The sequence below is a fragment of the Stegodyphus dumicola genome, chromosome 3, assembly GCF_044657685.1.
Source record: "Stegodyphus dumicola isolate Sdum_Otavi_A_Nest chromosome 3, ASM4465768v1".
Taxonomy (NCBI): Eukaryota; Metazoa; Arthropoda; class Arachnida; order Araneae; family Eresidae; genus Stegodyphus; species Stegodyphus dumicola.
This window is the reverse complement of record NC_140770.1, coordinates 104,123,864-104,140,920: the sequence shown is the minus strand read 5'-3', so window position 1 is coordinate 104,140,920 and position 17,057 is coordinate 104,123,864. Positions and strand designations below refer to the sequence as shown.

The window sequence follows — 17,057 nt, the reverse complement described above, 5'->3', positions numbered from 1 at the left end:
TCACTGTTTTTGAAAAAAGAAAAAGATCCTACATTACCAACATCTTATAGATCTATTTGTCTGTTACCAGCTCTTGGAAAAGTACTAGAGAAGGCAATTTTAATACGGCTACAGTACTTCCTCGCTAAACGCAACCTAACTATCGAACAAACAATATGGCTTCACCAGGAATAAATCTACGGAACATGCCTTACATGATCTTCTAACAACAATTCAAACAAACAGGCAATTTAATAATCATAGATTAATCATTTCGCTTGACATACAGGCTGCCATTGATAGACATTGGTGGCCTGATGTTATTCAGGCACTGAAGAACTTAAATTGTCCAGTTTACTTGATTGACTTTCTTCGGGACTATCTCTCTGACAGAGCAGTTCAAATTACATATGCAGCAGGTATTATAACCCATAGGGTTACTAAGGGATGCCCGCAGGGCTCCTGTTTGCGGCCCCTGCTCTGGCTGCTTGAAGCCGACTTACAGATTTTATGGACCATACATACATAAAGCTTATTGCCTATGCTGATGACTTCTTAATCATTGTTAACGGTAGACACAATATTGAAAAAAGAGCACAGATTGGACTAAATATTTTTCAGGAGTGTGCGAAAAGACACAAGATTACCAATTCACCAACCAAAACCAAGGCAATTTTAATTGGAAGACGACATCGACTTCGACATAATCCAATAATGGTTATTCTTTACATTCATGAAAAATCTGCCTTTTCTGGGTGTTATCATTAATAATCGACTATCTTGAATTCCCCACATTAAATATTCAAGGGGTAAAGTAATGCGCATTCTTAATTCTATGCATAAAGTAACAGGACCAACATGGGGAGTACCACCCCATTTCCTTAAACTTTGGTATCAAGTAGTTACGCAACGCATCATATTGTATGCAGCATCAGCATGGGGCACGAATCTTAATAAAGGATCCAAGTGGCAGTTGGATTCCTTACAGAGATCACATCTTCTTCTGATAAGCAAGGCTTATCGTACAACATCAACTGCAGCACTTCAGATTTTGGCAGGCATTCCTTCCTACTTGTAGAGAGAGAGGCACTTATAGCCAGTATTATACGTCTCCGTACACAGCAAAATCTCTGGGGCTTTACATTTTACCCGGACAATTTTGAATTGCGGGTTACAAGCTTTATTTGCAAGCCCTCTGACTTTAACTTACGACATTCAATTCATGTTAAAAATACTCCTCAAAGTCAAGCAGAAATTTCTATATTCACAGATTGTTCAGGGATGGCCTCTGGCACTGGTCTTTGTGTTCTAAATCAGCAGTTGACTTTTCACTGGAACAGACGACTGTCTAAATTTAACACGATCTACCAAGCTGAACTTTTGGCTATTCGAAAAGCGCTTCAACTTGCACACCATATGGTCCTAATTACAAATCAAAAGATTGCAATTTATTCTGAGTCAGCTTCCAGCTTAGAGGCTATCTTAGACTACACCAGCAAAACTTCTCTTGTTCAAGATCTACAGCACTTACTGTTACAATTTCCGTCCTCTCTTCGACCCAATCTCATATGGGTCAAATCACACCAAGGTCTCTTCGGAAACGAATTAGCAGACCGTTTGGCAAAAGAGGCTGCTCTTGCACAGGACCGCATAGAACAAGCTCTTCGATTACCACAATCATACCTGAAATCTTTAACATGGAATTTACTGCAGAGTAAATGGCAAGAGCAATGGTCTACTGGCTTGACTGGAACACGAGTTTTTAAATTCATACCTAAAATTTCGACAAAACTATATGCTGTTAATTCGGCTTTAACGTGGTTTCTCTCGGGACATGGTCCCTTTAAGAGCTATCTTCGAAGATTTAGAATTAGCTCAGACGATTGCTGTAACTGCGGTGGATTAGCTGATCCAGAACATTATATCTTTGATTGTCCAGTATTCAAGCAAACTCTTTTACGCAAACCGCTGGAGCAATAGTGGCCTCAGTGGCTAGAAAAACTTTTGACTAACCGCGCAGGTATGCTTCAGCTGCAGAGAGTACTGATACAATGCAGTGTACAGGTACAGAATTCTTCGTCAGCTAGAAGAATAATAATACTTTAGTGTAAGAGCTGGGGTGGGGTTCCTAGTTTCTTAGGAGTTATTGTCAGTTGTTTTTTGAGAATTGTTTACAGCTTTAGTTGTTCTCCAATTATAAGTAATTGCTATAATGTGTAATTAGTAATCATTTTGTCACACGTTTAATTAATAATCATCATTTATAACATGAAATATTATCAAGTAATATGTTTTACTGTGTTGTTTGATTTATAATAAGTCTTGATATGTTTTAATATGTAAATATTTTTTGAGTAATTATAAGTTTAAAGTATTTTTTTTTACGTTACAAGTAATAATGTGTTGTTTTATGTTGTGTTGAATGCTGTTTTTCTTTTATCTTGAAAATTGTTACAGCATTTACTATGGCATGAGTTAGTTTTGTTTGTATTTTTGGTATGACTTTTTATTTAAAATAGGATAATTGTTTCCCCATCGCTCATGGTAACTGCTTCTTCTAACATGTCAAATGCTTAGTTTCAGTTTTTATGTACTTATTAGTAACTGTACTTTGTGATTGGTATATGCTCTGATTTGTAGACAAATTCATCTGTAATCGGTTTGCCTCTCTTACAATCTGTATTCACATGGTCATACCATTTTTTTTTAATGGTGGAAAATTATTATAGCACATTTATCGTACTACTGAATGTTGTTTACGTAACGAGAAGTTTAACAAAATGCATACATGTTCTCGTTCTTATTTAGTTTTATTTGACTTCACCAGAGTTTCTGTGCGTAACGTAATTGTTCGAATCTTCTCTTATATATTGTTTATTTCAATAATTTTAACATTGTTTGGCTAGAATTATGATTATCTATGAATATCTGGTGTACTCCTGGTGTCTGATACTGCAACTTTTTATACTGTGTATTGATTTGTAACAAGTATTGTGTTTTAAAAATGTATTAGGTTATGATCTGTCTTTTGTATTTACAATGATAATATGTAACATGTAATTATATTAAGCATTATGTAACAATATGTAATATGTTTTATGTAATTTAATGTATTTAGTAAGTTTTATATAAAATAAGTAGTAGTGTATGTATTTGAATCTATATATAGTATATCTATATATATATATTAATGATAGTGAATGTATTGAATCAGTATAGTATATCTTTGTGTATATCTCTTACCTGCATTAATATCTAGGTTTGAATACAAATGTAATAATGTGTAATAATATGTAGTGTTGACTACTGCGCTTAGAATTACTTTAATTTAGCGATCGACTTTCTTCGTTTATCTCTTCATATATCTGGCGCGAAATTTCCATATTTACACTATGTTCTATCTTACTGCTAAATATTCTTGTCTGAATCTCTGCATAATCAAATTTTGTTTTGGCTTATATGAACCAGTGAATATCTGGAATGACTTACCTACGAAATAATACAATTGTACTTTTAGTAATTGTAACATCTGATTTCTTATAAGCGTTATGACATTTTTTTTTTTCATTCAAAAGCAACAGCATAAAACTGTACAGCACGTGCTTAGTTGTATCTGAAGTAATCTTTTGTTCAACGTTATGAATGCATGTCTCTCAATATTATGCTATCTGTTCTTGCGTAGATTAACATATAATTGTACTCATAGTTTTTCTCCTGGCACATTTATGACCAAGTATGGAAGCATAATGTTTGTTCTATATTGTGTATATCTGGTATGATCTTCTTTAACTCATTGTTACAATTATATGACAATTGTTAATTGTACTGGAATCAACAAACATCTTGATTGAACTTTTGAATTTTATTACTATAATTTAGTACAAATTCCAGTACCTCTGAGTTATATGACTTGAATGTTGCATGAACTGCACAATACTTTGCTTTGGACAAAACATTTAGTACTGGATTATGGAACATAAAATATGTTTATTTACACTTAAATTTGGACTCTGGAGATCAGACTTGATTCTTTCATGACTATATACTCGTACTTCATTTCAATAGCGTGCAGATTCTGAACGGGTTGTTGATACTTACTGTTCATTTACTTGTATTTTTCTATTATATATGACTGGCATTTATCTATGATCTTCTACTTTAAACGTTTTGCATTTATTGTTACCATGTTTGTTACTGTAGGCGGCTGTCAATTCCTGTCTTAACTATTCTGGAAAATCTTAATATAATAACTTCAGATGTATTTCTTCAACGTACGCAATACATCCAAATAACTCTGCATATTGTACAAATGTAAACTTTGAAATTTGACTTTGACATTTTAGTGACCGACTGATCTGTTTTGGCCCGACCTAAGGTTGCAGCCAGTAGATAGTACATGGTTTTTACCTCTGAGTAACATATTCCGTTTTTTGCCTTTACGCTAATTTAGGTCGGAAGTTGCTCAGTAGGTCAGTGTTGTATGAATTTAGCTTAATGTTTTCAAATTTTTCCATAATTCAGTTTGGAAACTGAAAACACTGCTTGTAAAATTTGTAGAAAATGATTCATAATACTGTGAATTAATCAATAAATTTTTTACAAATTGCGTAACGTCATGGTAAAATAATACATGTCACTATTGAGGAAACTGGCAAAACGCAGTTTTCAAAAGAAGAAGAAATGATTGACTAATGCATTTAATTAATACAAATTAAAATACATTTTATTTGTGTAGTATGGAATCCATAATTTTTGTAAAATTTTGTAAAATTTTGCAACATTCATTCGGTTAATATACGTAGATATTTCTAAAATCATATGTTACGTATTTCCCCATGTATTTGCTATAGATTTTTGATATCCGATTTCAGACCTTATCAAATATAATCTGAGGGAATTTCTTTTCATTGGATATATGAAAATGATTTTGCATTTCCTTCAGTAACACCTTTCGAACTTGGAAATTTTTTAACTTTGTTCTTTAGATTCTGGGAGGTTATTTTGGAATGCCAAAGTTATATTTATTAAGGGAAGGAACGATAAAATTTTATTTTGTTTTATCCGTAACAAATGAAGGCACCATTGAAAAAGATTACGATACTTGCACAGAAATAATATCCTTTTTATTATACTTTTTATAACCTAAAATATGGATCTATTAATGGACAGAATATTAATGTCATGGCCAAATTAAGAAATTTAGAGACTTTATGCACTTAAAAGAATTTGTTGCCTTGACGTATATTTAAGGCAGTTCTTTTCCCTTTTGACTCTCTCTGGGTCTTGCTACGCCATTCTATATGTGGTAAGCCGTCCAACCGGGATGGTCGTTAGTGACTCTGACTACCTCACCGAAGGGCTCCGATTCGAATCCTGGAGAAGGCATGGATATTTGTAAATGTATAGTGTCTCTTTGGCATGAGGGACACTTAAAAAATGTGGAGAGCCGTAAAGTCCTCTCTAGAGGTTGTTGTAAGGGGGTAAGAGACCCTCGGTCACCTGTACGGTACCTGTACTGCAACTGTCACCTGTACGGAAACCGAGGCTCTTGCTAGCGCAAGCGCAATCTTGATTCCTCCACCACGACGAATTTGGTGGGCTTACTCTGATTGAGAAAAGCGGAATTATTAACAACAATATTATTCGGTGGAAAAACTAGCAAAAAGAAATTTTGGTGGTGCACTTTTTCCTGAGTCTAAAATTAACATTTCTGTGCTCCTTTTTCTTCATGTCCTAAATACGGGATTGTTTTTCTTAATGTTTAATACAACCCTCCTTAACCTACAATAAGTTCCGTAACCTATCAAAACACTTTGAGATTTATAATTTCAGTATGTAAGTTTGCATCTTATTTTAACTGTATGGCAACCGACACCAGACCAGTGAATTATAAAGAAACATTTCCGAGTACGGAAATGCTTCCTTATACTTCACTGGTGCGCGAAACAGTTTGCTAAGCGGATTTTAAAAACCTTGTTTTACGTAAAGGTAATTTATTATACATATTTATTTATTAAATTTATTTTATCCTCATAAAATTCAGTATATTTTATGAGGATGAAAATTTATTGTGTATTGCATACTTATGTTTCAGTTTTCTTTTGTGAAGCTTGCATTTAACATGTAAACATGGTAAAGTGTCAGTTTTCATTAACTTCACATTTATTTGCATTTAGGAAAGAAAATGCAATTAATAAAATCACGATGTTCGGATTTTATTTCATGTTTTGTTTATATATAAACTGGCAAGTAGTTTAATACCTTAAATTAAGACTACGGAACAATTGGAATTGCTTTCTTCAATACTTCGATTTCAATTTAACATGTGTAAAACTAGACACTGTTGAAATAGAAATTGCTCGTTATGTAAAATATAATTATTTGTGATGTAAGGTATGTGCGCGATAGGTAGAAAAAATTAATATTAAGCATAAATGTTTTACAAGCTTAAAATATTTTTTACGTTAGCTTAAAATTAATTTAACCTCTAAAATAAAATATTTGTTAAGGTTAGACCTCCGAAATAAAACTCGCCCTCGAGTGCCAGTTTATTTCATAAGTAATTATCTGAAACTAAATTTAAATTTGAAAAACGCTTGTAAATGCTCATTTAATAATTATTTAAGATAATTGCTTCTGAAATAAAATGACCCTCGAGTGCTTTGTGAGTACGCAGTTTGCACTTTGACTGCGTTAATTGACCGACTTAATCTAGACTAGTATGAAGTAAACGTTAATTATCTTTTACAACTTAATACATTTTTGTGGTGTATAATATTGATATTCCAAAACCATTCATAAATATTTTTATAAAAAAACTTCTAGGTGTGACGTCTTTATCCAAAAAAGATTAAGTGAAACAAATACTTAATTGTGCAAGCGCTTATCGTCTGAAAATCCCTCGAACTTGTCCCGAAAGTCGTCAACTGTGCCCTGGGGAAATAGCAAAAACTAAAGAAAACAAACCAAAAAAAAAAAAAAAAAAAAAAAAAAAAAAATCGAGATATAATTAAGAACAGGGTAAAATTCTAGTATACGGTGCAGCCTTGGCGCGACTTTGAACATTATCGCCAACACCAAAAATGATCCAAAGAACGTATATATATATATATATATATATATATATATATACTATACACACATAGTATATATACTATGTTTAACTGTATATTTTCTTTGAATGACCCGTCAACTACTCATCGTATATGTCCCGTTTTTACTGCTCATCATAAAGTCGCCAAAAGTAGTCTGCTTAATTTAATTCGTGTAGGTTTGATTGTATGGAAAAACGTAAATGTTTTCGGCAGTGTGTCCAACTAGGATTGGCCCAAAAATTCTGAAACCATTACAAATATATCAGTTATTTGTGTTGCTTACAAGACTGTTTGGTAAAATGAAATAAATAGGTGATAATCCCATTATCAACGCATAGTTTTTTCTTTTTTCTTTTACTGAGTTAAAAATGCATTAAAATTTCGGGATTACTAGATGTGTTCCTATAAACATATTTATCAATATTTTACTTTTATTTTTTCGGTAATATTTTATGGCATACGGAAGTAACTGAGCTGAAATCTAACTAATAAAGTAAAATGTCTATTAAGCATATCTGCTTGTGTAATTACACTAGTTATTTTTCGAGAAATATTTCTATTCATTTACAAAACACCACAAAAAAATTAAATATGTACATAAACATTTTAGTTCATTTAATAGTTGCGGAGTGCTTCATAAAATTACTATATTAAAATTTAATGTTACTGTTTCTTTTCGTACAGAAAAACTGGAGTTTTAAATAAAGTTTAAACATTATTTTTGGAAAATGTGTTCGAAAGTCAGTTACTACATTGCTACAATTACCTTGTTTTGCAAGTTACGATTTCTTTCAACTTTATTTTAGATTATTTTATTCAACACATTAACTCTCACTGGAGTTTGTAAGAAAATCTATAGGCCACGTGCACTGGTATATCGTGCATCAGTTGTTACCGATTGTTAAAACATTAGAACAAAACATTCTGGAACATGCATTCAGTTAAATCTTGCCTCAAAAATGAAGTATTTAAAAAAGGGTGTGAGATTTAAAAAACTGTTTTTTCTTTTTCAAATATTTTTATGAGTAGTGAAAAAGGTTTAATTTTTTTTTAGTCCAAAGGGGCTTTGTCCCTGAAAGACTAGATTTTTCAGTTTTGCGATTTTGTGTTGAATCACTATAAATGCCCGTTTCACTTTTCAAACTGTTGCCACCGAATGTTAGAGTTCTGCATTATATTTGAAGAAATTAACTAATGAAAAATATGTATAAATGTATGCATATTTCTCGCATTGTGATAAAACAACGATACCTAGAGCCATCGAATTTTGAATGACATAATCCTTCTACGAATATGGGCATGTGGAAGACCAAATTTAAAATTTGGAATATGTTTTTTTATCGATTTCATATTTTGTAAATCTTTAAAGAATTTTTGAGTAACGAACGCAACGATTTAAAAGCAAACAATGGCAACACTCTACGGAGGAAGAAACGTTTTACCTCCAGCGCGCGAAACTGTGTATTGGAAATTCTTTAAGATATGCTCTTTTTAAAATTATTTGGCGATATTGATATTGAACTGGATTTTATGGTTTAAGTGCAAAGAAAATATTTAATAAATAAAGGTAACACACAAAACGTTAAAAAACGCCCCTTTGGACGTCATTTAAAATCTGAAATCTTTCAGAATTTTTTTCCAATGCAGCACATTTCTGAAATATGCAACAACTGTTAACTCCTTTCGCACAGTTTCCATGCATTGACAATAATTTCAAAGATTAGCAGTTAAATACCTGAAGCAGTAGCAGACTGCATATTTTGCAAAAGAAATTATTTTTCATCAAAATGTTCTTTTAATAAAGCAAAAACAATTATAATGACAATGCTAAAGGTCCAGAATCTAAACACAAACATGATTTAAAAACTGTTTCCGAGTAGGAAACTTAAACTCCGAAAATCTTGTTCCCGAGTACTTGATAATAAACAACGTTTCAAAATTATATTATAATTAAAATTATCTGGCTTAAAGAAATTCTAGTGATTTCACTGAAAATTCATTCCTTGCCTTAGCCGAATCTATTTTCCTTAGATCGATTAATGGTACATTTCTGTTACCAGGACTGGATTCAGAAATGTATGCATGGATGTATGTGTACATGTTATGTGTACATGTATGTGTGTATATATGAAAGCGCAGATGTGTGTATGTATACTATACACATATATGCGCATACATACACATGTGCGTACTTTCTTTTCACAATCGACAAAACAGCTGGCCCACTGGGTTAGGTGCTTTTCAGCCTATTGGATCCCGTGACTGGTGGGGACTGCTGAGACAAAGCGGAACACTTTTCACTATTATCGTACATGTTAGACATACAGTTATATTAAGGATGTGCTATAAAAATCAGGTACAGATGTAAAGATGACCAAATACATTACAAATTGTAGAATACATTAAATGAGTTCTGGAGTAATCATAATATTAAGTATAATTAAAAACAACAAAAACAAAAAAACACAAGACATTAAGTAAATTAATATATGTACAGAGCAGGCTGCTGACGGCACTGTGTCCAAGGAAAGTAGTCACTTCATGCTGTCAGCAATGCTTTTAGCAATGTTAGTGCAGTCTCTAATGCGGCTAAGCGTATATTTATTGTTAATTGTGTTCTTGAACCATGCCGGCATATTGATTGCTGTTGGTCATTTTAAATGTGAATTCGATGTGTGCGGGCAACCAAACAGATAGTGATCTGAATCACCACTACTGCCGAAAATACATTGGTCACAGTCTTAGGCGAAATACAGCGGTTGTTTTTCCCGTTTTTAGATGCTTTTCATTGTAATTACAGAAATATTTTCCCTAAACGTTTTGTCTTAAATGTTTTATTTGATAATACTTATTCTCCACTATCTCTTCAGACACTAATTTCCAATACATAAAGTTTTTATAGCATCGGAAGAGGTAGTTTATCCCATTGCTCTCAAACAGCTTTCCAAAGTCGTAGGAGGTTGTATCTCCACGTTTGCATAACCCGTTTTTTAAATGTCCAAAAGCACAAAGTACATTAATAGGTCATTAATTTAGTAGGGATGTGTGATGGTTACAGCCTTGATTACCTATTTCTTGTTCCGTTTTTCTAGGAAATTAACAGTAGATTTTGACGTGACGCTGCTAGCTTTATATTGATGCAGTTCTATTGATTAATCGCACAGTGTATAAAGAGAAGGTATTTCATTTCTGAAAATTAGGTATAAGTTATGTTTTTGATAATAATTGGAGTTTATTTTAATACTTTTCTCCAATCTCTTTATCTTTAATTTGCAGTTATATGAAAAACCAGCAACAATCATGAATCCTCTAGAAAAATGTTTGGTACTATTCGGTTTTGAGGGCGTAAAAATTCGCCAAACTATTGATGATGCCAGTACTGCCAAAAATAATTGCGGCAACCCTAATGCAAGAAAGGAAGTATAATAGTAAGTAACTATCTAAGATTGATATTTTAATTTAGATGAAAGTTTAATTTCATATAATACTTATTAGTAATATATTTTATATAAAAAAGGCTAAGCATGAATGAATGGAAGCATAAGAGTAAATAGCTATTTCAGATCATTATTATAATTTATATAAAAATTGCTAAACGTACCTGAATGGATGCCTGCATCGCTGTTTCGCAACCGAGTTATCTCTAAAGCATACTTTCATCTCGTTGGTTGTTCAAGTATAATTTTCTATAATGAATGATGCTTTTTCTTTAAAAAATTTCTCGGTAAACTGCAGAATCGTCCACTTGTTTGTTTCCCGCTTTTTACAATGATAAAAACAATTTAATTTTTGTCAATTTTCTTTTACTTTTTAAGTGAAAATGGGTCAATGTGTACATGGATACCGAGTATGTGGAATTGTTAAAAACGAGTCAAGCAGTGGGTGATTCTGCACTTCACCCAAAATTCTATTGCGCCAGGGGTAATTCCCAAATTGTTAAATCCCATAGGATATCAAAAAAGGATTTAAAATCCCAAAAGGATTTAAAAATTAAACTAGTATTTCACTGGCATCTTAAGAAATATAGAACTATATAAACTTACGCAATCTGCAATCATCGCGTACGCTAGATTTGGCGCGCTGTTAAATGAGCGCGTTTGCTAGATTTGGCGCTTTTGCGCATACATTTTCGCTGCATTTTTTTTACGATCCTCAAAACGGAATAGTACCAAACGTTTTTTAGATTCCCTGAACCATGTTTAAGATTTTTTTCTCCTCTTTCATGACAATAAACAAAACGCCTTTTACTGCCTTCATTTAGTACACAAGATCCGCCTAATGATTATTTTTTTTTCCCATTTTTATTCGGATAAATATTTCTCATTAATAATTCTGGAGCTCGTTCGGCGATACTATGTCATGAAGAAAGACGATGCACATTATGATTTTTCTCCTTTTCAAGATTTAAATCATCATTAATCACTTACAGTTCCCATTGAGCATTTTAATGATTTTGCAACTGTTTCTTTGACTTGGTGGAGTTAACACTAAAGATCTTACTTCTGGAATATTCGAAATGCTCTATTTCTTCCTTGGATACGTATTTGGAACAAAGTTTCCTCTTGAAGCTAAATTTTAACGTTTTTTGACTTTATTGTTGACAACATTACATACCGTAACTTTAGATATCGAAACACCAAAGCCTCCACTAATTTTGTTAATAACTAGATAACGAATAAATTTCTTTAGAAAGAACACATAGTCTTCCAGCCACTGTATTTTTAAAAGCGCCATTTTGCATGAAAACAAAACTGTCAAGTTGCAGACGATAATTTATTCTTACAAAAATATAGTGGCAGTCAAAACAAAATCCTAACATATTTTTATAGCAAAGCAAAATCATCTAAAAGCACCCATAGGAATTCATAGGCTTCGCTGTAATTCATATAACAATAATTCTTACATTTATTTCGCTGATTATAAAAGCGACATTCTTGTTATTACTTTACTAGCGGAATTAGCTGAAGCCAGTTAAGTTAGATTGAGAGTAAACATCAAAGAGACCGATACCGTTGTAATCCTTCTCCAATGACGACGCAGAAATTACGATTCATACTCCTACATTTCTTCAAGCTGATGCGATTTGGAACCCACATAAAAGATTTCGATAGAAAAATAAACTAATTCTCTCTCATTATATAAACAACAATGGCACGCAGTTTTTAATGCTTTTAGTCTGTCTAATCAAGTGGTCGTAAAAGCTCAGGTTCAATTCAATATTTCACCTATATTCAATTTTAGTTGATTAAATCACCTATATTCAATTTTAGTTGAAATTAATTGTGATTTTAAATAATTTTAATGATTCAAAAAATTTATCATGACTGATCAGAAATCAATAACTCGAACAAACGTACACACAGGCATTCTTCGTTTTATATATAGCTTTTGTAAAACTTACAAATTTTCGATTAACAAATTCTACGATATGGAATCGAACATTAGCAACACTTTTCGAAATAAAGCATTTTAGTCTCCAATACGCGAAACTTTTGCCACTCGGAAAAATGATTGCGAAAATTAGTGGTTTGGAGTTTTTAATATCTCGGCTTATTAAAGTCTTACGAAGCTGGGAGTAGTCGAAATGTCTTCCCCGTGATTTTTAGAGTCGGGAATAATGTATTTAATGTTTGGCAATGCTACTTTTATGTCATTGGAAAATTTAGAAATTGTTTATTAACAATCTCTACAATTTGAAAGAGAGCAGTGGCATCACTTCTCGAAATGAAGCAGATTTTTATCTCCAGCGTTGACTGTTGCCACTCGGAAAAATGTGGGCGAAAATGATCGTTTTTCCGAGTTTTGAATTAATATCCCTGATTTTAGCTATTTTTTCTTCTTGAAAAATGGGGACGTCGAACTTTTCCAGGACTCAGAAAAGACTTGCAGAAATGTTGGTCACGATAGCTCTAGTAGTGACTGAGATAATCGCGAACAAACACATTCTTCTTTATATTTATAGATAATAGTTTAAAAGCGATTTTATGTAGTAGTTTTATTTAGTATCTTTGTGCATATCCAATGGACTAATTTTAGGATATCGATGATTCTTAGAAAAAGTACTCTGAGGACAGGTTTTTGAGGTCTGTACAACGGCTATAACTTACAGTATTGTATGAAACGGTAACCTTTAATAGTTTCCGATAGTTTTTAATCGGAAACCTGTAATTCATTCTAGCTTTAAGAATTTTAGAATAGTTTTAGGAATATCTAACGTTAATTCATGAAACATATTTTACTAATAGTTCTATTGAATTCTCTTTATATATGGGCTTTAATTTTTAGCAGTGGCATATGATTTTTTTTAACTTCATAAAATGATTTGAATATTTATATACTGACAGTAACTTCACCAGCATTAAGCCATCTGAGTAGATGCGATGGAGAGTTATTATTTACTAAACCACAGAATATATTTACTTTAGACACGACAAAGCAAACAAATTAAAGGAAATAATATGCACATATAAAATGAAACATGCACAACTGGTACTTCGTCTCGGGATTCGAATCCCAGCGAACGTGTTATCTGCAGGTTGGTTTTTCCCTAGGGTATCGTGTATTCGAGCCAGTTTTCCTTGGAAAGATTTCCACGAAGGCGTACCTTCAATCGGGGTGGGATAACCCTCGAGTGCTTTGCTGTAATTAAGTAAACCAAACTGTAATACACAAATTGATTTCTGCTAATACTCTGAGTCTTTCCTCCAATCTATATTATCCTACGGTACAATAAGTAGATATTTATATGATTGTATATATATATATATATATATATAGTAACGTTCTTAGTGTAACTGGATTATTATTAAAACATATAAATATCTCAGAGTGAGATAGTATTTTTTAACGGATTTAATATATAAATATTATTAATAGTCGTCCGTTTTCAGATTTATTGCATTGTCTGTGGTCTTCCAACAGCATTATTTTGTAAATGATGATGTTTTTCTACATATTTCAGAGCTTCCATTTCTGGGCAAGTATTTGTGAATACATTGAAATTCCTTATTTTCATACTGATATGAACGATCATCAGGAGGTCGACAAGAAATCTACTTGTGAACTGCAACTAAATGGCCTTTTAGAAACAGGACGTGCGGGGTCTTCTAACGAGGAAAAGAAAAATAATTCTTCGCAATTACAGTTCACCTAAGTGAAAGATCAGTGGAAACAGTTGAAGTCACCGATACAGATGAAGATAAATTTGATAAATGTATTAAAGATATCGATTCCGAGCTTCCAGCATCTGCAGATAAAAAAAAAAATTTCATCATACGAGGAAAATGAAATATCTTCACAAGTAAAAAATTCTTTCAAAACTCTATCAAAACAAATGAGGACTATGTCTTACATCCAGATGTAAACGATCACCTGAAGTTTCCAGATTTAAAGACTTTATTTGAGAAAAGTTTAAAAAATAAAATCGAGAACAAGTTAATTCCAGATGTAAAAAAGCAACAGGCGTATTCGTTAGCAGATATCAAAGTTCCAATTTATGAAGAAACATGGTAAACTATGAAGAATACTTGGAATCCTCTCCTAATAATAACAACTACGCCTTAGAAACGATTGCTGCTGCAGGGGTTAATTTTGTGTAAAAAAGTGTTTCAGAAATCATAGATCGAATTCTACATCTTCTACAATTTTGCACAGCCGATGAGTTTAATACACTAAACGCAATACTTCTAAGACTCGTGGACTTTGAACCATGTCTTAAGGAGATAAAACCTACGAAGTCTATATTCCTACACATTAACACGGCTGTAAATTATCTACAGCTTTTCCTCATTCTATTTTCGAAATTAAGTCACTACTATGATGCGGACCAATTAAAGACTATCAGAACCGGTTATTCAAAACCTCCAGTTCCAATAATGTCAACCCCGCAACAGAATTGTAATTACACAATCAATGAAATAAATTTGAGCTTTACGAAAGTTCTTTAAGATGCAACAGAGAAGTTACATTGCATTATAGAGGCCGCAAGTAAATCTTTTAGCGAAGTATCAGCTCAATGTTTGAGCGACGATACTTGCTTTCCTGAGTATCCTTTTGTACATGATGAAACTGAAGACTATTACAAATTCCAAACTAGGAATAGTACCGCGATGTTCTTATCTTCATGGAAATTTCAAAGGTACTAGAAATCCTGCCAAAGCTGAAAATTCAAACTCATCTGCTATGGTAGCATTTTCTGATTTGCACATATCTTCTACTTACAAGCAAGAATTTTGCAAAAGTACAGGAAACAAACCGGATCGAAATCAGAAATTAGATCCTTCTAAAGCAAAGAAGGACCATAGATTCCAAAAAATGTTATATAAAAAAATTATGAATTGTAAAAATGGATAGAAACTAGAAAAGAAAATCTAAATGCTTCTGACTGTAATGTGCTTCAAATAATGTCTAGCAGTTTTCCCTCCAGTAACATTCAAACAGCGTTGGGAAGTTCTTCATCCAGTTATACTTCAGATTTTCCTTCATTGCCAGTTACCTTAAAATCTGATGTCACAATCGCATCAGAAATATTATCCTCATTAAAAGAAAGTGATCAGAAAACTGGTAAACAATTATATCAAGTAGGTCTAGATTCTGCTCAGGACGCTAATGTTGAGGAAGACTTACACATGGACGAAGCTGAAATGGAAAAAACAGACGTTAAATATAGCGACTGAGTTGATAATATCTTCAAAATCGGTTACCATTTTGTGATGATCCCGTTTTCAGAAACTGTTAAAATACCAAGACTCCATGACATTTTAGGAGTATACTTCAGAGACTTATTCAAGAAGTTTTAACGATAACATTTTCTATAAATTAAAAAAAAAAAAAATTACTGATTTCAAGATCTTCCACAAAATCTCATCCTAAATGATAATTAATAACTCATATAGATGAGATCATATAAATGAATGAAATGTGTAAGAAAGAGTGACGTTTTCAAGAAAATTAATAAGACAGTTTTATAGACTTTATCTTTGGTATTAATCAACGGTCAGCATAATAGATTTGAATTAGATTCTTTGTAATAATTGTGTAACTCATTTAAAATTCGAAATGTTATGTAAGCAATTAAAATAATGTCGACTAAATTTTCAGTATTTTGCTATTCTAAATTAGCTTATAAAATTATAATTTAATCCGAGTTTATATAATTATGATTGAATTTATTATGATTGAAGTTTTTATAATATACATTGGTCTGTATTTTGTTGTGTAAAATTTTACCCAATGCTATGCTTTTATTTTAGATGATGCATCCTTATATATTGGACTACGTGCAAGGTTTACTGTTTTTATGCAATGCGTGTATTTATCTTTCAAATAATAAATGATATTAATTTACTTTGTTGATGTTTGATATTTACAGAAAACTAAACTCTCTTAAATACCTATTTCATTTGCAAATTTAATAAAATAGATGATTTAATGCATTCGACTTTCAACTGTTATTCATTTATTTACTAAACTAATCGAACGTCAGTTGATGGACATTTTGGATTAAGACTAGTCTTAAACTTCCAGGCACTTAAAGTTAAACACCAGTGTCCCTCCATTTAAAGTTGATATCCTACGCGTTCTTTGAATGTGTATTTATTCAAAATTTGATAGTTTCTTCAAATTATTTAGAGGGAAGTGTAAATTTCACATAAATTTATTTCGATGAATAAATTTCAAAGTAATTACAATAACATTTTAAAATTTAGGTAAAAATGTAGCTCCCGCACTGCTATAATTATTAGCGTAATTAAGATAATAGTGCTGTAAATGTATGAAAACGCCGAAAACTATATTTTGGTCTATTGATTGTTTCTAGATAAAAATTACTTTCTGTTGCATGAAGGTTTCAGATGAAGTCCTTATGAACAAGAAGCAGATTTCGAATTATTGTAAAATTCCTGATATAAATTTCGTCTACAGAATTTTCTGCGAGTATGTGTCACATTTATCGCAATTTATTTTAATAGGAAAGCTACTATTTCT

General features: G+C 32.1%; 1 long non-coding RNA gene across 2 annotated transcripts; it reads left to right on the top strand.

Moving 5' to 3' along the window:
* The first annotated feature begins 5,889 nt into the window (after window positions 1-5,889).
* LOC146998050 (uncharacterized) lies at window positions 5,890-16,400 on the top strand. 2 transcript variants are annotated; one of them, XR_015040003.1, is made up of 3 exons: window positions 5,890-5,967; window positions 10,350-10,501; window positions 14,035-16,400. It is a non-coding gene; the product is annotated as an uncharacterized LOC146998050 (long non-coding RNA). The 2 variants fall into 2 exon arrangements; XR_015040004.1 differs by lacking the exon at window positions 5,890-5,967 and adding an exon at window positions 10,164-10,251.
* Window positions 16,401-17,057: the final 657 nt, after the last annotated feature.